Raw genomic sequence first — 26430 nt, forward strand, 5'->3', positions numbered from 1 at the left:
TGTCTGTGTGAGCAGATTTTCTCTCACATGTGTCCTCAGGCAGCCTCTGAATGCTGGACACTCTGAGACCTGTGTCTCTGAGTGGGAGACCAGAGATCACAGTAACATGTGTGTCTCTGTATTAACAAACATGCCATATTGGCTCATTTTATTTTTCTTATCATTGTTGTGAGGAGGCCATAAATAGCATTTGCATTTTCTGTTGTACAGTTCATTTGCTGTTATGGATAAAGTCTTTTTTGTTGTTTCAAAATAGCTGATAACTATTCGCTGACAGCTGCCAACATCTGCGAACAAATATAATTCTATAAAGTTGTTCTATATAATGTGTAACTGTTAATATAGAGCATTATTAAATTTATTGCTAATGCAATCATATGGCACACTGACTGCTGAGCAAATTTTAGATGCACTCGTCATCAGAAAGGTTGCCGACCCCTGTTCTAAATAAACCTTTATCCATACCCATGCTTTCAAACATCTTAATAAGAAAATTTTTTTTTTTCTTTAATTTGTCCAGTAAAGAAACCTCAGTCTATTAACAAGCAAGACAACCACAATTATTTCACACCCAACATTTACCTGAGCAAACATGCAGAGATTACAGTAAAACACCTTTTCACCCTGGACATCATGCTGATATGTTGCAGCTAAGTATAGGTTTTGGATCACACATAACCAACAACATATACCTGCCGTGGTTGTGAATTGGAGACTATGACAGGTTGTGACCAAATTTGTGAACATGATTGAACTTGCACACAAAATAAGCAAACTAACCCATGCAACTTCATGATCCTGACCGGGTCAACTCTGCAATTCAGTTCTTTGTCCAAGAATGCAAAAGACAGTTCTATAAACTACATCATTTGTCTTTATTTCTTCATTGTAGCACAGCTGACAACAATTCCCCGTTCTATGAAATTACTGGTAAAAGCAGGGTCCACAGGTCAGGTTACCAGCCATGACCTCACGCCCTGTAAAAACATATTTAGGCATTAAAAAATGAATTTATCAGGTCCAAAGCTTTGCAGAAAATATCCTTAATGCATGAAGCGTGAGGAGGCTGCATTCTGCATTGTCCATATGACGGCACTGCTTACATTTTAGTTTGAAAGCAGAGCAGTTGCCTACATTGTGCTTTCTGTTGTTTAGCACTGCTCTTAAAAAAACTTAATAACATACAAATCCAGCAAAATAAAAAATTTCTCCTTGTACTGTAATAATATACATTTTAAACACCTGCATTTTAATTCTTACTGGCTACATTTTTAATATTGAGAAACTATAAATGCCTTCTAAAAATGTTCTTATGTCCTACTGGCTAAAATGTAACACTTACTGTCTTACACACTCACACAAACACCACAAAATGATTTACCGTGGTCCTCATGAATGACCCTTTGCGGTGACTGTTGCTAACTCCTCCTTTGATTTTTGACTAGTGTGTCACTAAAACTGTTCAGGACCACTCTGATTGTAAAAACTCCACCTATGCATTACATTACATGAGTTGCACTGGCTCCCCATCAACTTCAGTCCTCTCTGAGATTCTGGTTTTAACTTTGACAGCTCTGCATGGCCTAGCGCCGGCGTACATCACTGAGCTTTTCCCCAGCAGGTCTCTGAGGTCTTGGGATCAGGGCCTGCTGACCACAAGACAAAGCTGAGGACTAAAGGAGACAGAGCTTTTGCCACAGTGGCTTCCTTTTTGTTGTGTTAGTATTAATGCTGAAAAGCTAAATCACAGGATGAGCTTCTTACTAACATCATTTAAACCAGCGGTTTGCCCCCTTTTGTTTTACAAGAAAACATAAACAGCAGTGGGATACTGTTTGTTGGTGATTTGAAGAGCCCAGCGCTGCTCCCGATGCAGTGAAAACCAATTCTGCAGGGGAGACCTACCTCAGCGCCTGTGCAGGTGAAGCCAAAAGGAAGATTTGCGTCACCATATTTTCTAGTCTTTGGCTTAGAATGAAGTTGGTTTGGAAACATATTCAGCGATGCTTCATCTCCTGCTTTGCGTTTGTGTGGGCGCCCCGTGCTAGCAGTGTCCAAGTGTTTTTTTTTCCCTTTTCATCCCGCGCCCTCCCTGCAATGGCTCTGTGCCCCCCTTAGGGGGAGGGCACAGAGAAGGGGCACTTTGGGATGCTCTAAGATCTAATCACCTAATCAACAGCCGGCCTTGAATTTGGCTTATCACAGGATAAATGCCTTAGATTGTAGCTTGAGAATTAAAGTAAGCAAGCAAGTAAATAAAATGTTATTTCTATAGCACTTTTCAAAACAAGGATCACAAAGTGCTTCATAACAAAATAACAGAGCATTAAAAAAAGTTAAGTAACTCTGCTCCGTTTAAGGAACGAGTAAGTCATCGGCATGTTCTTTTGTTTCTTCCAGTGTCTCTAATTAAGTCAACAGCCTCATGCGTGGATGTCAAATCCTGGATGTTTGTACGTACTTCCTGCTTTTGGGGAACTTGCCCTCTGCTGAGATCATCTTGTAACACTACAAAGTGCATGCTGGTGATGTCACAGCTTTTCTGTAATTCCTTCTCTGTTGAGCAAACTGTCATCATTGTGCTGACAACACACACATCCAGCCACCCTTCGGTGGCTTCACCACACTTGTTCCCACTGCATCTCTGGCTCTAAGCACACACACAATTGTGTGTTAGCCTGTGGAAACCATTTGTGCCTAACTGGGCAGTTTTGTTGTTCACATCCGCCACTAAATCATAAATGGTTGCCATGGCTTTGCAGGCCCACAAAGACAACCTGAACCTGGACCAGTTTTTACCTTTTCTCTGTGTTTTCGGTGTGCAGTCATGCATGTCTGTGTGGATAAGTTATAGTGCATTTTCAGTGCTCGTTTACATCATTTTATGGTGACTGTTTGGCTGTAATATGGTCCTGTGCATGACTATGCTGATTTCTGCCTGCAGCTATGTGACTGATTGACAGTGCTGTATTCCCATCGTGCACCCCGAGGTGGCACCTAAATGTTGAATAATGCATACTGTCAGCATCTGCCAAAAACTGGAATGGTGTTTATCACAGGTTTAGTTACCAGTCAACACCCAGACATCTTGTAGACATATAAGCAATATATTATCTTTGATATGCTGTAGTTTGCTCCCATTGTGATGAGGCTCCTTCTGCATACTAGCAGCAAATTCTCCTGCCTGTGCAGGATTTCTGTGTTTGACTTCCTGCCCCAGCAGAAACATTTCAAAACTGAAGCACCGCATGAAGTTCCTGTCAATCATCATCACCCTACGAAGTCTACTAAAGAGGAAACACTGGAGTAAAGTAGCTTGACTTTTTATGTAATCTTACATGGTGTGGTTTCATTTCACAACTCCCTATATATATATATATATATATATATATATATATATATATATATATATATATATATATATATATATATCCCTTTTTCTACCTGTAGCAGTTACTAGTGCATGGTAAATATAAGGATAAAAGGTATTTTGAAACATGTTAAATGGCTGCCTCTGTCCGACCTGTGCAGCTGTAGAGTCGGGATGGCAAAGGCACTCTCTCCTATTCAAACCAAGCTTTGTGGTTTGGCAGAAACCCTTCGAACCAGTGCTCTTTTTCTGTCTCTTTACACAATCAAACAAAAGAATGCGAATCATAAAAAGGACTCGGGTGATTCGAGGGGTTTTCAGTGGCACTGCAGACATTCATTGCAGCTCATGCAGAGTATAAGCTAAAGTTGTGGAAATCATGTGGCTCTTTGCAGCTGCTCATTTACTTACACAGAATTATGTTCCTTTGTATATTATCCTGAAATCCAAATAATAAGACATCAATAAATATGAAGAAATGCAGACTCGGACAAGTAAAGTTGACAATGTTTGCAGCTACACTTAAGTACAAGTATAGGATCCAAAAGATGAGAAGAAACTGCTGTCGCTCCATCTTTCACTCCTTGTGAGTTAGATAAAAATGTCAGACAAGCTTGAAACATGAATAGAGTTACCCTAATCCAAATTTAAATGTTGGTGTAATGAGGGTAATTTGTTTCCTTCCTGGGCACAATGAAAAACATTCACTGTGTTGTTATGTGTGCTCTGCAGCACAGTATCAGACATTACGAATTTAGTGCGATAGAGAACCAAATAGCTTCTTTTATGGGGTCTATCAGCCTGTAGTCAAACCTTTATCGCAGCCCGAATGGCCTCATTAACCTTGGCCTGCCCAGGCACTCGGTATTAACACAGAAATTTAATGAACTGTCAAACATTATGGGAGGATACAGCTCATCTTCACCAAGAATGTGTGTGAGCGAGATATATGTATGTATATCCATCACTGAGCTTGTTAAGATAAGGCACTGAGTTTACACCTGCATGCATCTACCTGCAGTTTCTGTGTGCAGTGTATTATGGTCTGCCAATGAGCTGATATCAAGAGGATGAACAGCATCCCATAAAACCATCCTTCCATCACTTTCCTCGGATCCCGTTCTCTTCCGTTTCTTCTTTTTCTCTCACTTCTCAGATTTTTATTTGTCCTTTCTTGCCTAATTTTGGTAAAGTGTGCTAAATCTCCCATCTCTTTTTCCCATTCAGTGAATTATTGTAGCAAAAGGTTAAATAGGATTTCACATAATCGCACAATCATCCATGAGAGTTCATTTCAAGAGAGGCCAGAGTGCAGGTTATTAGCATATGCAGTTTTAAATAAGACTAAAACAAACATTCACAATTCTACTTTGCATGCAGTACAAACGAAACCCAATTATTTCCAAATGCCAATTTCCTTTTCATCAGTTTTGCTAAAGGCAAGTGTCTAGTGTGAAGAGATGTAGTGATAATTGATTTATATATTTAGATCTACCAGCAGAAGCTGCTGTTAGTATAGGGGTGAGGTGCTGCTGAGGATTTGGCTAATGGCCCAGTGCACACAAGCAATTTGTTGAATTGGGAGTAACGAGAAGCGTCTTGTTATTGGACTTTGGCCATTGGCATTCTCCACCACTGGAAAAAGACACTAATGCTGTCCTGCTGTATATTTAAGTTGGGTTTGCCCCGGGGATGCTGGCCACTGTTAAATTCACAGCCCGACCTGAGCTGTACACTGCAGAATTGAATTGCCTTATTATGCTCTGCCTCTACGTTGCTTTTGGCTTCGAGTGGGAGACGTGATCCATGTGATCTTTGCAAAATGATGATCTGTTAGTTTGACCAATATTTACAATGTTTTTAGCCTCAGGTTTTGTATTGAAGCGGTGTCTTTAAGTCTCACCCCAGTTAATGCAGCAGAGTCTAGAGTTATCAGCTCATAGCAGACTGGGTCCAGTTCTGCTTGTTACTGCGTTTTCTAATGCTTTGTGCTCCATAGAGCTGTAACTGAAATTATCTATAAAGACTTCATGCTTTTCTTACATGCCTCTACAAGAAAAAACAGGCTTCTACATACACAGGATAGTACGGGCAGGAGAGTGATATATTGTCACAAACAAAGAGCAAACTTGAAAGAAAAATAATAGAAAAATATGAATATGTTAAACACCAGCACAGTTGCTGTGTTTGAGTGAGACAGCAAAATAGTATGCATAGTATTAAAAAGCCTGCATTAATGTGTGTGTGCTTTAAATGCTGTGGTGATTAAGACTGGAAGAGCACCAAATCAATCTGATTAGTTTAAAGCCAGGAAAGAATGCTTGTGAAAAATGCTTGCAGATTTATCCATATCACGATTATTGATGTTTTTAAAGATCTGGCTACAATGACAAGCATGCGTTCCTTCATATTTCTGTGTAGTTATTTGCAGCTTTAATTTAATTTTAAGCTAATTCTCACAATCTGATGGCAAGCAGTGAACAAATAAAAAAGAATAATCCAAACCAGTATATAGGCTGGCTCGCACATTTTATTTGGTCACAAAGTACAAAGCTCAGGTTCCCTGTTTTAAGATCATATATCAGGGTTTATAGAACAATAAAATTCCCTGCAGTCAACAGAAAGAAGCCTAAAGATGATGCAGAGAATCTATATTTCTTATTGGTACTCACGAGGGAAAGACAAAGGCTTTTGATGGAGTCTGTAACTTTAGATCCTCGTACCATCTTCACACTGAGGTCTGAGGCAGCAGTCCCCAACCTTTTTTGCACCACGGACCAGTTTATGTCCGACAATATTTTCACGGACTGGCGTTTAAGGTGTCATGGATACCAGTCCATGGCCCGGGGTTTGGTCTGAGGGGTCTGCCAGGAACCAGTGACACTATTTTCCATGGACCAGTCAGGAAACTGTGTGTGTTTGTGTTCACATGTACATGTGTAGTAACAGGTTTTACACATACTGTCCACAAACACTAAACAAAGAACTGTGTTACCCAAATTATAGATGTGCTTTCTTTGTGTATTCAGTCTAATCTGTCTGATCTTCTGAGGTTCATGTTCCAAAGTATCAGTGATTACCTGCTCTGATAGAAAAGATGACTTAATTTCCAAAAATAAAAATAAACCCCCAGTTGGTAAAACCTCACATTTCTTTGAAACTTGTTTAACGACAACACTGAAGTCATTTCTTTCATTGGCTTTTTGCAGCACTTGACAAATAGAAAACACAAACGTTTTGTGCTGTAGTTTGGAAATATGACATCTCAAAGCAGACAAATATCCTTGTGTGACCTCTGTTGGAATATTTACCAACCAATTTAATACAGTTCACTTATATTTAAATAGATAAAAACGTCAGTGCTTTATAATGCAAAGTACAGCCCTTACAACAATGCAGAGAGAACTCCAACAATCGTGCTGCCTAATGGTTGAACCTGTCACTCTTACCATCAGTAACTCCCTTTAAGCCACATTTAGAAGGTTCGTCTCTGTGCTGGAAAATCTTGAAGGTTCAGAAAGTGAGCTTCGAAATCAGGAACAAGAAAACACCTTTTCTCTCAGAAATGACATAATTCATTTACTGTCTGCATTTAGACATAATAACTGTCAAAATAATGATGTTTTCGCTAATGAGCAGCCTGAAAGCTCACAAATCATAAACCTGCTCAAGGATTAGGATGCAAACGATGGCACAAGGTAACTTCTGTCTGTTAGCACAGATGACAGATTGGTCAATCGTATACGACGGAGTCAGATATGATGGGAATTCAGTTTACCCGGTGTGCAGTCATATTGTCCACAAATTACCTCCCACGTCCTGTCGTAATCACTCTGCCTGGAGCTCAAGGTAGGTTTTACACTTTTTTAAGTTGCAGAGACAGAATGAAAGAGATTTGCAAAATATCTCGTACGCAGCTACAGAATATTTGGAAAAGACAAATATGAACATAAATCTAAATATATTTATCTAATTTCAGCGCTCCAAATATTTGGATGAAACAGAACAGTTCAGCTTATCGGGCAAATCATCAGGGTAGCTAAGCCAGTAATTGAAAATGTAGCTTCATCAAGATATTTTTTTCTCAATTATCTGCATTTACTTGTAGAATTTCCAATGTTTTTGCAACAGAATAATTAGTTTCCACATTAACATACGCAGTTATGCAGCAGGAGTTCCACGTGTTAATCAGATTATCCACTCTGTGGGAGATGACAAGCTGATGGCATGAAGTTCAAGCTTCTATCACATGTTGGTGCTTTTCTGTCAAATGAATGTGCTTCGGGTTGCGTGACACAATGGAGGGACATCAAAACGACCGACAGCATCACAGCCCCGTCTCTCTTCCGCTCTCCTCGTGTTCTTTGTGTCTCTCTCAGACCCTTCAGTAGCATCAGTAATGCATCCAAATGAATCAAAAATAAGCTGCTTCAGTAAACTCTACATGGGTTCATTAGGCTACTGCTGAGTGTGTGTGCGTTTGTGTTAGAAGAAGCCTGGGAAAAAGGAGAGAAAACTGACAGCAGAGCAATAAAGCAGGATGTTCAAGTGAAGTGTCTGAACACGGAGACGCGAATAGATGAGACGCGCTAATTTGTCTGCCGAGATCATGATATGCTGATACAGATAAAGAGGGATGGGTTTCAGATGTTACCACTTGACATTACATAGTAACATTTCACTGTTTAATCGTTGTAGCATTTCTCCACATGTTTCTGAAAAATACTACAATGTTGTGGAAGTTGCTTCTCTGTTATAAGCTAAATGTTTCTGGTTAAATCATCAAGTGTAAAGCTTGGGGACTGAAAAAAGCCAGTGGGGAAGTGTATCTGTCACTACATGCAAGAATCCACTCTCCCTCCTCTGCACATGTCCAAAGTATCTCAGCCTCACCTCTCTGTCTCCAAAACATTCAACCTTCACTGTCCCTCTCATGTACTCAAGTCTAATCCTGTCCAACATGCTCACTCCCAATGAAAATCTTAACATCTTCATCTCTTCCACCTCCAGCTCTGCCTCCGTCTTTCTGTCAGTGCCATCATCTCCAAACCAAACATCACAGCAGGTCTGACTACTTTCTTGTAAACCTTATTTTTCACTCTTGCTGCTATCTTTCCATCACAAATCACCTCTGACACTGGTCTCCACCAAGACTGTGAGAGTCTGACCTCATCTGCCAGCCTGTCCATCACCACTGCAATCAAGATCATGATCATGACGTGAAGTAATATAACACCATCTGCTTTCTCTTGATCCCCAAAGACACCGTGCAGCTGCGTCTGACCTTCTCTATGCTGTACATCAACACTCTCAAAGCAAACATCATATCTGTAGTGCTGTTTCTCAGCATGAAGCCTTACTGCTGCTCACTGATCATCACCTTTTTTTAACCTACTTTCAGTTTCGGCTCATCAACTTTATCCCTAGTTGCTACAGTTCTTCAGTTTTAAAGTACTTCATCCAGTTTCTCAACATACTTCATTCACTTTTCGATATATTTACATTTTTGTCGTAATCACCCTAAACTGCTGCACATCCTTTCTAGTTTTATCTCTCTGCCTAGCCAATAAGAAATTGGGACGAATGCTTTTTTGAAGCTTGTATTCAGGTCTCTGGGCACTTATTCCTCACAAAAAAGAAACTGATTCATGAGTGGACTGAGTAACAAAATCTCTGAGAATCCCAGAGATCCAACAAACTGATACTTACAAATGTGATGGCAGTCCATGCAGGACATCAGTATATACTACTGCTACTACTGTAGGCCATCACTGCCATCCACAGTTAAACTGGACTAAAGTCAAATAAAGTCCTCACCGTTGTGACAGCTCTAAAAGTATTTTGGAAAGACGAACATACCAGATAAAACACCAGGGCTTCAGTCATGGAGAAGAAACCCCACAAAGAATACTAAGAATCCTAGTAATGCTGTTTCGTTTATGTGTTTCTCACATTTTAATCTTCTTCGTGCTTTGTTTTAGTGACTTTTGCTTATCTGATAAGGTTGCAGAGTCCTGAAACTATAAACAAAATGTCCCATTTCTTTGGTTTTGTCACATTAACTTTTTACAGCTGAGAGCAGAAGCCATTTACAGAGCCGTCCTCAGTGGTGCATTCAGACTGATCCAGCCTCAGAGGATGGCTCTGTCACCTCAGGTTGAACTCTGCTGGTCCAAGCTGGTGTCTCTCAATGAACCTTTGTCCATCTTACGCCCCAACAGATCTAATTCACTCTGAAATGAGAGAAGGAATGTATGCACAGCACTCATTCTGCAATAGAGATGTTTATGTTAACCGTTTCCTGTCCTGAATCTGAAGTTGTTGATTCCAATCTGATGAAATTCAGCTCTCGGTCACTTAATGCTCTGGCTCTTGAAATCTGTCAGGCAATAAAAATATAAAAACACAAACGTGAAGAAGAGCAAAACTTGATTAAAATTCAACTGATGTTTTGGCCTTACTTCATACATTTGTGTTAAAGCAGTAATGCAGTTTCTGGGTTTTTGAAAGACAAATATGATCAAATATTTTTGTCTTTTAGTACAATTAATAAAACATAAAAATATCAATATACTATTACCTATAAATCATTTAAGGTGGTTATCCATCTCAGACAAAGAATCAGAAGACAGGGACACGGGCACGCACATGTGCACAACCTCCGCATACACAGACACACACACATTTAACAAGATCTATAAATAGCCTGGGCTGTTACCAAGTGGATGAAAGAATGGAGTTATTAATATTCAGGGTCTCACTGTAATTTCCCCTCTAATCAAAAGACAGAATCTGCTTCTGAATCTGAATCATCACTGACCTACACACACACACACACACGCACGCAGGCACACACACACACACACAAATATAGAAGTAAAAGGATTCACACTGTCACAGCACACACACACAAGTTATTTATCTATATATAACTAGACACACGCACACACACATATTCTTATATTCCTTTTTCCTTCTCACAATATTTACAGCATAAACACAGACAGGGTTCAATTACATTACACGCTGGTGGTTAATAGCTGGAGCGATGGTTTCTGTAATGAGCTTTCAGGGAAAAAATGAATTAACATGCAAAGAATGTTAGCACTGTCTTGATTGACCAGCGCACACACACACATGCACACACACACACAAGTCATGATGCAAAAGAAAGAAAGTGTACACCTAGGTCTCGCAACAGCACACAAACACACACAAATAAACCCACATGCTGATTTTGACTCGTCACAGTTCAGCTGAAGGGCTTCGGGGATGGAGCCAGCGAGGCTGCTAATGTTGGCGTCTTGGTTTATGGTTATTAAAATGCTTGGAAATGGCTGTAATGAAATAGTTGTGGATTAAAGTTTGGAACGTAATGCGGGAAGAAAGCATGACCACTCTTTCATAATGGAACAAGGCCCAGAAGGCTCAGCTGATTATTGTTTTTTATTTAGTGCTCTAAATTAACAGCAGAGCCGCATGGTGGGTTTCACCACAGTCACGATTATATCACGTACGTTTCGTAGCCTTGGTAAACAGACGTGGGGTGTAAGTTACAGAGGTAATTGTCTGTCATCTTTTTTTGTCTCAGGAGAAATCAGCAGCTCTGACTTTAAGCATTTTGGAGTTTCTCTTTCTTACTTGAAATGATGGGTTTAGAAAGAAATTGTATGCATTGCCCGAGTTCCACCAGCCTGAGCTTCTGATTCAAAAAAAAAAAAAAATAGCCTCCACTGTCTATTGCAGACATAATGGAGGTGAACGTCTGCCAGGCTGATGACCGAGTAGATGGAACTGAGGGAAACAAAAACACCAACACGCAGATTAGTGGCAGAGCCAGATTGATTTTTGGTGTTTGGGTGTCCAGAGACCATTTCTCACACGGGGGAGGAACAATACCAATCTCTATTGATTCTGTCCATTTGGCCAGTGCTGTCAGCAAACTATTACAGTTAGTTTGCTGACAGCACTTATCATTTACTTATGCAGGGAAGACTACAATGCAGGAAACATTTGCATATACGATTAAAAATTTTTCATAATTTAGTCCTGAACAAATTTAAAAAAAAATCTGGAAACATTTGTTATTTATTTATTTTTTTATGTCCTTATGTTATATAATCACCCTATGAGCTGAAGCTCAGGGTGATTACATTTTAAATATGTGATTGAATTCCTGTAGTATCTTTCTGCTTTCTGCTTGAGAAAGTACCGGTTAATGAATCCACTCATGTGCCTCCAGCTGGCCTCACTGCTGTTTGTGTTTGGTGGTCAGATATTGGTCTGTAGTGGCTGTGGTCACCGTTTGCTTCACCCCTAAATTATCACAGTGGCTTAAATGATTGATGACGGTAAAAACAAAGAATTGCAGCTGCCTTGTGAAAAGGCATTTAGAGGTCAGCTATTTGCATAACTGACCGTGTGTTGTGTAAACATCTAGTGGTAAAATGAAGAAACAGCAGATAAATACCAGGTTTGTTTTCAGTCAGTTGTAAATGCTTTCAAACAAATAGCTTTACATGCTTGTGTGTCAGAGGGGCACTGCATCATGTTTAAAGCTCTGACTGAACAGGAAGGGGAAATACACACATCAAAACATAAATCTGAGGGTTCATCTTTTTCCAACATGCATTTATACTGAAATACATGTTGGTACACAGGCATCTACAGCCATGAGAAAAAACTAAATATGCCTTTAGCGTTTCCTTCCTTCCTTACTGCTGAATTAACCCTCTACTGCATGACTTTTTAATTTTGGGGGAAAAAAATATTTCTCCCTATTTTGGGGGAGCTTTAGGGTCCCTAATAATATATCAATCATAAAATTTGACACCCTGCCCCCCCCCCCAAACAGATATTGGTTTGTTGCTTCAAGGCAACACTGTGCAACAAGGGTAGTAAAATGCCAAGTTATTCTATAATAAGTTGTATTAGTGCAACAAGGATGAACAAATAAATAAACAACAAATAAACAATGTAAACATTTCACAAAACAATAAAACACCAAAATACATCCAACGTTTGACCCTAACCCCATGCACGTGCGTGCGTGCGCGCGCGCACACACACACACACACACACACACACACACACACACACACGTTGTGTTTCCATCACTTTTGGGGACATTACATTAACTTACATTAGTTTCCTGGAGACTTATCCTGACTCTACCCATCACAAGTCCCTGCCTGAACCTTACCCTAACCCTGACTCAAGCCTTCACCCTAAAATTGAATGATTTACCTTGCAATTTGTCCCCATAAAGTAGGCGAGACGTCACAATATGAGTGTGTAAACAAATTTGTGTCCCCACAACAATAAGTAATACATGACCACACACACTGACACCCACACAGCAATATTGGTATGGCAGGGATCAGGCCCACACAATGTGCTTACACATGGCTCACATACCGCAAAGAATAACGGCCCTTTGGTGGCCCAGACCTGGTTTGCCAGAGGTGGCCCACTCTTGGGCCAGCACAAGGCCAGTTTCAGACACCCTGGTGCTGGCCCATGTGTGGATTACCTCTGGCAAACCTGATCTGGGCCACCAAAGGGCCGTTATGCGGTATGTGGGCCATCTGTAGGTGGTGTGCAGCCACGGGCCAGTTGTAGACACACTGCTGGCCCTGTGCTGGCCCAGAACGGTTTCAGCTCTGGCCCCAGATGTCAGCATAATGTGTGCCTTAATCAAGCCATGCAATAACAACATGTGCCAGAACATGCAAAACAGTGCAAAAGTAACATGCCGAAACTCTGTTCAGACAGTGAATGGACTGATTTTTATGTAGCGCTTTTCTACTCTCCCAGATTACTCAAAGTGCCGGCTTGATACCAGATCCTGGCCAGACCTGCTTGCTATGTGGGCACTAACACACACACAGACACAGTTACTTTACCAACTGACCCCTGACCCCTGAGCTCCTAAGTGCCCCTCAAACCTCATTCAGGGATCCACTCCTCTACTTCACTGTCACTCCCTGAAAGCTCACTGTCCTCACTTTCTGATGACAGAAAGTGCACATTCCCTTGGTTCCCTTGGTTTCCTTGCATAAAAAGTTTTTACATCCATGTCCTGTAATTATGAGTAGATTGTAAAGTAAAAAAAACATTGACTATGATCATATAAATGCACACAAACACATCTCTACACACACATATCCAAATGCATTATATTGCCTGAAAAAAAATTGGGCTAACTGCGCAGTGTTGCCTTGAGGCAACGAATGAAAATGAACAGTTTTACAGTATAAATCAATTTTAAAAAGTAGAACAAACAATCAAATATGCTTCTTAACATATTCATGCACATGCAAGTATTTTTTTAATATACATTTATTTCACTATAAACATGTAAAATAGTGATCTTTATCTTGCCTCCTAATGGAGAAGTCTCTCATGTAGTGCAGCTTGCAGAAAGGGGCCCTGCCGCCCCAAATCAAAGTCACACCACCTTCAACTCATCATTTTATTGGAAAGAGATGTGCCTGGTAGCATTGTTCGAAAAAAAAAAAAAAGTTGTGTTTTTTGAAGGGCCACCGTAAGGGATGAAAATGTGGTTTGTTGCCTCAGGGCAACGCTATGCAGTAGAGGGGTAAGAGGGTAAGTAGCAGCCAGGTGCTGCTAATCTAATACACTTGATTACCTGATCATCAGTGAATGTTAGCACCCGGATAAAAGCAAAGATATTAGCAATTTACAGGTCTGGAGCATCCAGGTGTGTGTTAATACAATGCAAAGGAAGAGAGAAGCAGTTCTACCTGCCCATCAATCTGGGAAGGGTTATAAGGCCATTTCTACACAATTTTAAGTTCATCGTTCTTCGGTGAGAAAGATAATGGAAATTATGGAGGATAATCAAGACAGCTGCTGATCTTACCAGGATTGGATATCCTGGCAAATTAACACTAAGGTCAGACTGTGCTTAGCTGATTCATACTGCAGAAAACCCAAGGGCTACATGTCAGACTGCAGGCCTCAGTTAGAATCTTAAAGGTTAAAGTTCATGACAGGACAATTAGAAAAAGACTGAAGTGGGAAGTTGGCTTGTTTGGAAGGACTGCCAGCAGAAACGTCTCTAAAAAGAACATGAGACCCAAATAAAGATGTTTCTATAATTTTCTCTCCACATTTGGAGACATCAAACACAACATATCAGCACAAACAGCACAGTCGTGGTGATTTGGGTTTGTTTTGAAGCCACAGGGACTGGGCACTGCAGCGATGAACTCCTCCATTTACTAAAGTATCAGAGGCCAACAGCTAAAGCTTCACCTAAATCTGATCACACAAGAGCATAATGATCCCAAATACAGTAAAAACAGACTGATTTAACAAAAAATCATGGTGCTGCTGTGGTCCAGTGAATGGCCCAGACTTCAGCTTGTTTGATATGTTGTGGCGGGACCTTCAGAGAGCTGTGCATGAATGAATACCTTGAATGAACTACAAAGAAAAACAGGACAAAATTCCTCTACAATAACATGAGAGGCTGATAAAGTCAGAAAACAATTACTGAACATCATTGCTGTTAAAGGAGATTTTGAGTTACTGAGTCATGAGTCAACATAAACTGCAGTCATGTAAAACTTTGACTCTCAGTCACTTTCACTTGATCTGTAAGTCAGGTTAAGGCAGGGGTGTCCAACTCCAGTCCTCGAGAGCTACCGTCCTCCAGCTTTTAGACGCATCCTTCTTCCGACAAACATGAATAAAATGAATGACTTGTTATCAGGCCTTTGTCAAACCTGATGGCATGCTGATTCAGCTGTGTTGGAGTAGGGATGCATGTAAAAGCTGCAGGACAGTAGGTCTCGAGGACTGCAGTCGGACACCCCTGGGTTAAGGGATATTATCTAGGTGTAAATGGCTTCCCAAACACATCTCATTTCATGGTGCACTTCTAATCAAGTGGTGGTAAACAGTCCACTAGAGCCACCTCGGTACGTCTCCCTGAGCTTATTAGTATTTAACGTTAGGCTTCATAATGCAGAACAAAGTTAATCCTGGGATATTGGATTTCTACATTACGTGCCCTTATATCCTTCCTATTGCAATTCCAGTCTCAAAGGCAAAATGTCAGAGTAGTGTAACTGTATGAAAGGCAGGAGTGAAAGAGGTGGACGGCCCCTTCTCCAATAATGAAACGTAACTGCGTGCCCGTGCGAGTGCTCAAGAAGTTGCTCTTCGAATTGCAGTGATTTTTCTGACACGTGACATATCTCAGAGATGAATCTTCTCTCTGCTCCCCATAATGAGTCATTTCCCTTCAGCACAGCCAGAGGGGAGAAGGTGGAGTTCACAGAATGCAAATGAAGAAGCACACACAAGTAATTTAGGTAAAGGTTTCTCATCCGTGTACCCAAATATGATGGTCAGACACTTTAAATATGCCAAAAGCGGCCTGCTGTGTGCTCATGGCTGCCATATCTCAGAAGATGTCATTATATTAGACATAGTGAAAAATATTAGCCATTTTAAACATGACATGCAAACATAGGTGAGGAAAGAAAACGTCATAAGGCACCACCTCTGTTCTGTGATGGTCATTCACAGTGGACAAAGATGGCCTCCTTTCCTCCTTTTTCAAACCATCTGTGCTCTCGCTCCATATGTGAACACTGGTATCCTCATAAGAATGACCTTTACCCTTTAGGTGAAGATGTACTGCTGAGTCTGGTCCTCTTATGAACCCATCACATGGGTGGGTCGCTGGAGTCCGCATGAAAGTTTGTGGACCTATTGGTGTAGTCCAGGGATGGGGAACTCCAGGCCTCGAGGGCCGGTGTCCTGCAGGTTTTAGATCTCACCCTGCATCAACACACCTGAATCACATGATTAGTTCATTACCAGGCCTCTGGAGAAGTTCAAGACATGCTGAGGAGGTCATTTAGTCATTTACATCAGCTGTGTTAGATCAAGGACACATCTAAAACCTTCAGGACACCGGACCTTGAGGCGTGAGAGAGATTTTCCCCTCTCAAGTCGAGTCAGTGAGTTTGGATTGTGTGGAGTGGCTGCTGGTTTGGTTTGCAAGTTGAATTCCCTCCTGTGTGGACCCCTCAAGCCCCCTTAGACCCTTCCTGGATGTTCCATGACCAGCCTGTGTGTTTCACTAGAATCATCTATCTGTAAATAAACACTTTGTGAGCCCTGCCTTTTAGTCCACTCACCTAGTGCCTGATGTGACAGCATGCATCTCCCCTGAAACAGACAAGAGTCGAAGAAACTAAAAGTCTTTTGAATAGCTGTCATTCATTTTGCCTGCCAAGAGTTTCCACCCCAAAAAGTTCAAACCAAAAGGTGTGAGATCAAATCTTTTGGCCAATGCCTCCATAGCCGATCTTTACTACACAGTTTACTTAGATTTCATGAGCAAAGCTCAGCCAAGGGAGAAGTTGCAATTAAGATCTGTACAATTTTTGCACATGACTGAATTGATTTTCTTTTTCATCAAAAAATGTATTCAAATCAAGCAGTCGTGCAGGCAAGTCCCGCAAAAGCCCTTTAATCAGTGAGCGTCTAAGATTAATCCACCTGGAACTATCAGGTGCTTGTTATAATTGGAGGACTCTCAACATTAATAAAACTGGCCCTTAAGTAATCAGCAGACTGCCTTCTCAATCAAAGACCGTAGAGCACCACAAAGAATTGTTGTTAAATATTAAACATTTCTCAGTCCGTGCATGTTCTCACAGACATCAGATTTTTCTGAAAATGATCAAGCAGAACATTTAAATGTTACCAGCTCTGAACAGTAACATGATCTCACTGTGCACCCATTCACAACCACACAGACGCTCCACTGTAGTCCCCGTTTACTGATGAAGAAAACAAAAGCTGCCCATCCTCTTGTATCAGTGGGGATGAAGTGTTTGGTTTTTTTTTTAAATAAATGTCATTGGCATAATTCTTTCTGATGTTATCGTAATATCGTTTAAGAGCTGACTTTAAAATGACTTTGATTTGAGAAGCTTTGCAGTTCTGACATTATTCTCTAATTAGCCTGAGGTCATCACATGCAGTGAGAGGCACTGCTGGTGTGCAATGGCAGCTCTCTGACAGATTTTCCTGATTCTTTTATTTTATTCAATGAATTTTTGATCAAATCAAAACAATTTTGAGAGCTGCTAAGTTTCCTGTGCTGGAGAAGTAGGAAAGTATGAGGCACCGGGTCAGCGGTGTTCGTGTTTATGTCTTTGAATCACTTTGTTTCTTTCTCACTCCCTCTCAGGCTCATTCTCTCTCTTCAGCTTGCAGTTTGACTTAAGGCTTTGCTCTGATTTGCATCTCATAAATACACAAAAAGTGAGTCAGCACTCCTACTGCAGAGAAGCACACACATCAGTGAGTGGTAAGATCTCAGCCAGTTAAGATCTATGAATAATTAAGGCACCACCATATTTTATGTTGGTTCACTCTCGGGGGAAATCAGTGGGTTGGACGGTACTCACTCTCATCCTGCGACTCAACTTCCTTTTTCTTTCTCTTTAGTTCAAATCCCAAACTCTCACACAGTTGATTTTTCTCTCCTGTCAGAGCTTCTCACAGTTCAGAGTTTTTGATTTTGTTCCATAAAGTAACAAGTAACTAATGTTAACTTTATATCAGCTGCCAGTGTGCATAATTCATCATTCAAACCCTTTCATCCACCTGTCTTCTGATTGGCTGCCCTTGCCTTTTGCCCCTTGTGAAGCATAAATACAGTCATGACTGCAGTCGTCCACCAGAGGCTGTGAAATGTTCAGGGCTTGCCGTCCTCACCAGCTGGCCCTTGGCCCACAGCTTTCCTGAGTAATACAAAGAGTTGTAGTTGAGCAGTGCTGTATGTACATCAATAACTTCCAGTGAATGCAGCACAGGGGAGTCCTTGTTTAGTTGTCGGCTCTTCAACAGATTGTCACCATGGGCTGAAATGAACAGTAACTTTTGTCCTGATTTTTGATTTTTTTTTTTTTTGTCTGCAGCGAGGCACAGGTGCTGTATATGCCAAGACTCTTATGATGTCTCTAGAAAGCGAGACAATGATTCATATGTGGATATGACTCAATCCCAGGACACCCATGCATGTTCACACATACCAGACTGCCAGGTCTGTCGGCTGACACGTAATGGTTATATAACAGGTGCCACACCAGAACGTTCATGTGGGAGGATCGTTCCCCCAGATACAAAAACCTAAAAAAAGAAAAGAATGTGACTGACCAACAAGCTTCAGAAGGAAATAACACAACCTCTGTCCCTCAAACCACCAGTGCACATGAAAAATATTCAAGACTGAAAAATGTCCAAAATATCCATGTTCAGCTCTTCAAACTCGGTTCAAAGATTTTTTTATTATACTGACTTTGCCAAAGATACCTCGACTACCTCAAGTGCCAAGTTTTAATGTCTTAGAGCAGGGGTGTCAAACTCCAACCCTCCAATAAAAAAGGTCCACACCTGAATAAAATTCATAGGTCATTAGCAAGACTATAGAACCTGACTGCATGCTGAGATGGTAACCCCTAACCCTACGCAAATAAATTGAAATAAATGTAAGTGTTTAGAAAAATGGACTTCTAAAAGTCTTTTAATTGCACCACATTCAGTCACCGATGAGCTGCTGTAACATGAATCAAATGGCTCACCTGCCATCTCAGCATGCAGTCAGGCTCTATAGAGTCTTGCTAATGACCTACTAATGTTATTCAGGTGTGTTGCAGCGGGACACATGGAAAGGTTTCAGGAGTTTGACACCTGTGTCTCAGAGAAACGTTATTAATCCCAGAGGGAAATTGAGTAATTGAGTGTGTCTGGTTACTTTGCTTTCTGTATGTTTTTAAGTATATTTTCTTTTTACCTCCTTTGTCTAATTATCTCTGATTAGTCTCACCTGTCCCTCAGCCCAGCTGTGTCCACTCCCTCTGATTATTCTCAGTGTTTGTATAAAAGCCCACTTTTACTTTGAGTCTGTGTGTTTACACCTCAGTGTCAAATAGCTTTTCTTTAGGCCTTGTAGTAGCTGTCTGGACTCTGTTTGCCTGCTCTTATGGACTTTTGTTGCTTCTTGGACTTTATTTCACATTAAAAGTGTTGTTGAAAGTCCTCCTCCAGAGTCTTGGACTTTAGGTCCTCTCACCCTCACACTGCCCTAGTGCCTAGCAGCATTTAGCTGTGTCATTGTGAGGGTGTATCTGTCCTGTAAACATTATTTCTTCAACAAGTGATTCATTTACATCCGTCTGCAATGAAGCAGGTGGATGCTGTTCTTTGACAGGCTTCAGGTGTACTCATGCCAGCATCCCTGCAGTTTGTGCTCCAATGAAAGAATGCAGACTAGATGTAAAATGCCTTTCCGATGAACCATCCATTATGTAGGGTTACAGGTGCAACACTGCCACATGCAGTCATACTCATTGGTAAATCATTGGATTATAAGCCTGTATTACTCATTAGTACGTTCAAACATACTGCTGGGTTTTACTAGAAACCCTGCTCTTTACCCACAAGCCACAGGGTCAACAAGCCAGTGCCCTGATGAAGTGTCTCCACACACAAAGTCTTGTTTTGTAACGGCGTAAGATGAAAGACGGTATATTCATGCTCGCTGTAACAACAAGGCATAATGAGCTGTTTGTGTGCATATCAACACTGTGAAACTGGTGAGCTTACATTCTGTACTTGGAGTGAAAATAACATGTGCTTAATGTCTTTTAGTGTTTTATTTTCTCTTCTCCTATTATCATCGACTGCAGAGCCAGAGGCTCGCCAAAGGGAAATGTTTTCACAGGAGGCTAAATTTCTCCAGCACAAATCTAACTTGCTACCTCAAATTTCTTTATAACCCAGCCAATCAATTCAAAAACACTGCCAGCTCCTCTATGTGTATGTAAATATGTCACCGAGTGTTTACCACAAGGGCTAAGCTTTTCATATTAGTACTGATATGGTACTCTGCATTCTTTATAGCAGTGCCAACCGCTGGCTAGAACAGAGCTGACACGTCCGCGTCTGTGTAAATCTTATCACCGTTTGCCATAGGGCCAAATGTAGCACATTAGAATTGATGCTCGACAATAGCGGCATTCATCGCCGTGGTGGTTTCCAAATATTGCAAATCAGAGAACAGAGGGAGCATGGCAGAGCAGGAGGTAGGAGACAAATACATATAGAGAGACAAAGGTGGTAATCAGTGCAGAAGGTAACAAGGATATTAGAAAACAGAAAAACCAGAGGAATACGACGAGAGAATGAGGAGGGTGGTCCAACGGGAAGACCTCGTGTTAGAGATAAAAGATGAATTTAAAAAAGGGAGATAAATGGGAGTAAAGGGTAGAGCTAACCTCTAGGCTCTAACACCTAAAATGAGAGCTCAGCTCCATGATTCAGTCTTCAGTGTGAGCCCTCACCATCCTCCAGTGTGAGAACAGTGCTGGCTGGGAAAGACATGAATATGTAGTCAGGTAAAATCAAAAAATATATTCATAAATATACATTATAGTGTAAATGTTTCCAATGCATTTTCATAAACTTAGAATTAAATCATTGAATATATAAAGGAGTGTGTTTGTGGAAGCTGCCATCTTGAAGACAGTGGTGCGAAACAGCATCACCATCCCAGTTTATTCATCGTACACTTTAGGTACCCAGTGTCTGTACGTTGTGGTTATAAAATATTACTTTAAAAATGCTTCTCTCACTCAGGTCCGTCTCTAACCTTCATTCAAAAAGAAACAAATAAAAACTCATCAGTTCCAACTGATTTCACTCCAACAGCACAGCCACACGCCTTTGCACATTTGTGTCTGTGAGCCAAGCAACATCCTACAGTGCAAAGCGCTCTCAGGCTGACATGCTGTCTTACTGCGTTCATGTTTACCTCTGTCGTCCAATTAAGCGCCAGGATCAGCGCCAACCCCAGGAAACCCGGTTTCCTATACTACAAATAGAACTTGGACAGGTGAGGTGGAAAGATCAATAAAAGTTCACCAGAGTGCTGCTCCCACAACTATGTGTCAGTCTGGAACCAAATTTAGAGGCTACAATTTTCAGCTGTGTTTTATGCAGAAGCTCGTTGTGAATTATCAGTCAGGAGTTTTGTGTTGATTTTGTTAGTCTTGCTCAAGGACACCTGGCAGGTACGAGGCTGACAGTGAGACCTGCTGGGTACAGGAGCCTCTCTTTACCTGCTACTCTGCCTTTCGTGCTTGTTTCATTTCAGAACTCGGCTGTAAAAGTGTCAGCTTTTAGAAAAAATATCCTGCCATCTCTTACAAATGACTGCAGGCAAGGAAGCAGAGCACAATAATCAGAATCAGAATCAGAATCAGAATACTTTATTGATCCCTGGGGGAAATTATTTTTTGTTACAGTGCTCCATTTTAAACCAACATTAAGACAAGACAGACAATATGCTAACTAAGAATAGTACAATATATACATACATACATACATACATACATACATACATACATACATACATACATACATACATACATAAGTCACTTATAAATAAATATTTGGAAAAGAAAAGAAATAGGGCTGTCTGTTAAAGTTCAGTCATTTTAAAGTAATAATCATGACTTTTTTCCTAGTCTGATACCAGCTAGTGGAACAATTACATTTCCTAATTAAACATGAAAGCTTTAACATTGTATCCTCTAAACATCAGGATCCTTTAAACACTGATTTTCAAAATGTAACGTACTTTATCCACAAAGACAGAGGATACAGGAAAACTACGGTGATGAATACAAGGACAAGCTTTCCAAACTATTTAAAGGACGAGTAATCCTAACTGTCTTTGATGACAAAACATAGAATTAATCTAATTCAACAGGAAGTCAAAGTCTTGTCAGTGTTTCAGATCTGATCTAAGATCTGTAGTTAATAGTCTTCTCAGTCCCATCCTTGAGCTCATGGCATATACTTCCTCCAACGTATTTGGGATCATCTCCCAGCTAACACAGAGAAGATGCTGAACCACTTCATCCGTCTCCCCTTTGAATGTAAAAGTTCTCCTTTAAGCTCTTTCTCAAAGTCTCTGCTCACCTGTGAGTTCTTCATATGAGACACATTTCCACCTGTTTGAGAGCGATCTAAAGTTTTAAACCCAGACTAGACTGTGCAGTACAACCAGGGATTGCAGCGGGAGAGTAGCTGGTGGCTAAATCGGTTACAGGGAACTGCAGGTGCTTTTTTCAGCTTCCTCTCAGAGTTCCATCATATGGTCATTCTGCTTGTAGAGTGATTGGAATAACAACCCTAACCCCAACATGTTATCCAGCACTGATGTGGACGTCTGCTAAGCAAGGTTTTGTAGTTTGAGGGTGATCTCAGTTAGAGGAGGCAGACAACAAAGGAGAGAGCCCAGGGACCTTTGGCTGCCACAGAGGAGATCAAACAGAGAGCAGTCCCGGCACTGCAAGCGCTGGGAATACATGAATACATATACTGGTTGTGGAACGATGGATAAAAGGGTGGGAGGGAGTGGGTTTGGAGATGTATGGACAGGCGACCCTTATCAGGATAAACTAACAAAAAGCAGCCAATACCAAAATGTGATAAGACCTGAACCACATACTAATCAAAGCCCACAGTGACATGACTTCATGTCGATGTGTTAATAGCTAACATTTGTGCTCGTAACCATCTGAAAGGTTCATTTAACATGTGTTCTGAATTCTGTCGTTTACTATTAATTTAAACCCAGTTTAAGTAATTAAACCATAAAGGTAATAGTTGTTTTTTTTTTATTATTTTATTTTTTTATATCTGGAGTGACCATATTTATAATTATTAGCTAACACAAACAAGTTGTGCTGACAAGGCGTATCCACAGATATCAGTTCATTGCAGAGACACAGATATCCGCTAATTAGTGCAAAATAAGATTCAAATAAAATAGCAGAGTTTCACCTACCAGCACTGGAGCTCACGCTGTTTGGGTGTACTGTTAGTACAATTAACTGCAAAAATAGTTGCATTATTTTGTTAGTCTAAGGAGACTAATTAAAATTGCAGAATGACAGCACAAACATGGCAGAGGGGTCCAGTGACCGACACTGAGGCAAAGTTCACAGACAGCCAGCAGCAGCCTTTAACATTTAAACAGTTAAGTTAAAAACAAATCCCCTCCACACATTTATTATGAAGCTGTGAGTTTGCTGTAAAGTGAATGCTGTAAGCATGTTGAAATCTGCTGTAATGTTGAGCTTTTTAACATGAGTGTTTTATGAGAACAGACTCAGTTTTGGACAGTTTTTGGCCCCCATGGGTACTTTCCACCTTCACAACAACTCTGACAAAGTTTTCAACTTCCTTTAATCCTCATGGATGCTGGAGCGAGGTGGAGCTTTGGAGCTGATCAGTAGGCTGAGTCACTGAACTGGACCTCTCACTGTGCGCTGTTTATAAATTAGCACGCCAGTCTCTTATCCAAATATGGTCATTTCTGCATCCAAAACACCAGCGTGGTGGGGCCACAATGCTGTGAGACACGATGATGATGATGATCTCACAGTGGACATGTATAGTCATTATTTAGCTCTCTTTTAGCATAGCCCACATTCATTTTAATGCTAAATATATTTGTGCAGCCATGTGGGGACGTGATGCAGTCTGCATGTGCCACATGACAAAACCTTTAACATGTCAGTATGAACATGATCTAAAAACGTCTGCTGCTCACTGTTAGCCTCAAAATGTGTCACTGGTGATGTCACCTAAGGCTACACCTGCCTCTTTTGTGGAATACAGAAGCGCGCACACGCATGCACGCACACGCACGCACAATATGTTGGGTGAAAACAATCAGCTTTTACAAATCTGCATTTATCTTTGTTCAAGGTATCTGCATCGTGCCACACAGGAAGCAAGAGACATGCCCTTGACACACAAAGAAAAATGCACACTGAGAGACACACACACTTTGAGAATCACATGTTGAAGTCAGAAGCTGAGGTGTAAATGCAGCCTCACAGTCTAAAGAAGACCTTTCTCTGATATCACATTGAATAATTTATACAGCACAGGTGAGTGAGTGAGTGAGAGAGAGATCTCCTGCCACACAGCAGGTATGAGTCCTAGCAGTGATTCATGTGCTGCATCCTGACATGCAAACAGGAGGGGGAGCGACAGAGGGAGGGTGAGAGGATGACATCCTCCCAAATGTATTCACACTCATTCTGTGAGGCAGAGCAAATATGGAAGGGAGACTGTTGAAGTCATTTGGTGCTGTGATGGCTCTACACAAATAAACAAGATTGAAATACATCCGCAGAGAGTCATTGAGACAGAGGCACCAAGTTTTGTGTGTCACTACACCAGTCCAATGGTCAATCAAAACCATGCCCAGAGGTGATATCTCAAGGAATTACAGCCTGTCATTTATGATTCGGTAGTGAAATTGTGGCCCAGGAAACATGTAGAGATCCCGGAGACACTAAAAGACACTGCTTCACTTACTGAAGCACATGTGATAAATGTGATCACCGATGCTGCCCACACACCTCAACGCGATCAACTGCAACACGCAAAAGAAATGAAGCACTCACTGTGATCATCACCCACAGACAGAAAGGTGGCATGAAATTAAAAAAGCATAATGGATAACTGATGATTTGATACGGGGACTCTCAGAGTGGGAGGACTTAATAAGCTGAACACGTCTCCTTTGACAGGTGTGCGTGCGTGAGGAGGGACGGCAGAAAGCGTGTTCGGGTTCAGCCAAATTTTCTGTATTCGTGACTCGCCCTGATGACTGCTGCCGTAGGCGACCGCTCCTGATGCTGAGGTGTCCTTGAGCAAAACACTAAACATCCTGAGAGGTGACAAGAGAAGAACAAGACGCTGGGAAGAGATTAGTGGTGAGAAGGCGAGGGGAGGATTCAGAGAGGAGTTTACTCCTGAGATTTGTCTGACAGTGAAAAAACAATTTTCGCTTTCACCTCTTTAGTCAAGCACAGCTTCTGATATTTTTATCAGGAGCTGTGTGTGTGTGTGTTTGTGTATTCTTACATTACTGTGTCTGTGTGTCCAGCCTGTGGCAAGGGTAGCGCTTACACTGAATATTTAGTGGTCCTCTCTAAATTACACGGGGAGCTTAATATGCCTTCTGTGCATGTGTTTGTGAGACAGTACGGTACGCTGGCGCGATATGGCAGCCTCGCTTCTGTCAGTCTGCCCCAGGGCAGCTGTGGCTACAACCGTAGCCTCCACCAGTGTGTATGTGAGAGTGAATGAATAGTGGAATTGTACTTTGAGGGCCCCGAAAAGCGCTTTATAAATGCAATCCATATTATTATTATTATTATTATTATTATTATTCATGCTTGGGAGATACCTGGGTTTCCACCTCTGCAAGTCAATCACGCACTCGCACGCCTGTGTTGCAGCCTGCACGGTGTTTTGGAACTGAGATGTCACTTTATTTTTAGCCGATTTAATAAGGCAAGTTGAAACAGAACGCACTTATCTAGAGCAGCAGTCTGGGGACAGACGCAGGCTTACAGAATATATTAGGAGGTGTCATTTGCACAGAGCTGTCAGGAGCAGTTTGTCCAGCAGTTTCATTACAATCCATGTAATCTATTACTGTAGTCTAACAAATGTTAATAATTATAATAATAATAATAATTGTTTCCTTGCAGAAACAAAGCCGTGTCTAAGTGAATGAGGAGCTGTAGCTTTGATTTCAGTAGTTGCTGGGACATTGGTGCGGTGCATGCATGCAGCTTTGCAGCATCACACCTTCGCTCTACAATGACAGCTCTGACCTCAGATCTGTCCTCACAGTGCTTCTGCTGTGCACCTGCTTGCTGCGATGATGCAATGCACTGTATTCAGAAAGCAAGATTTCTCCCATATTAGCTTTTTACTCTTGTTTTTTTTAGCCTTTTACCTTTTTAGGCATTCAACATTTGTCTCTGTGATGTGATTTTGGGTTCTTTCGGTTGAACGTGTGACCTTAATTATGTGTCTGCCTGAACTTTTGCTGCTGGTCTCAGACAAGGTGGTGCCATAACAAGCATGCTGCTCGTCCTGCATCTGAACCTGTGACCTGTGATTCCTGC

This window comes from Rhamphochromis longiceps, linkage group LG14 (genome assembly GCF_057381845.1).
Source record: "Rhamphochromis longiceps isolate RC_006_pf linkage group LG14, R_longiceps_female_GT1.1, whole genome shotgun sequence".
Classification (NCBI taxonomy): Eukaryota; Metazoa; Chordata; class Actinopteri; order Cichliformes; family Cichlidae; genus Rhamphochromis; species Rhamphochromis longiceps.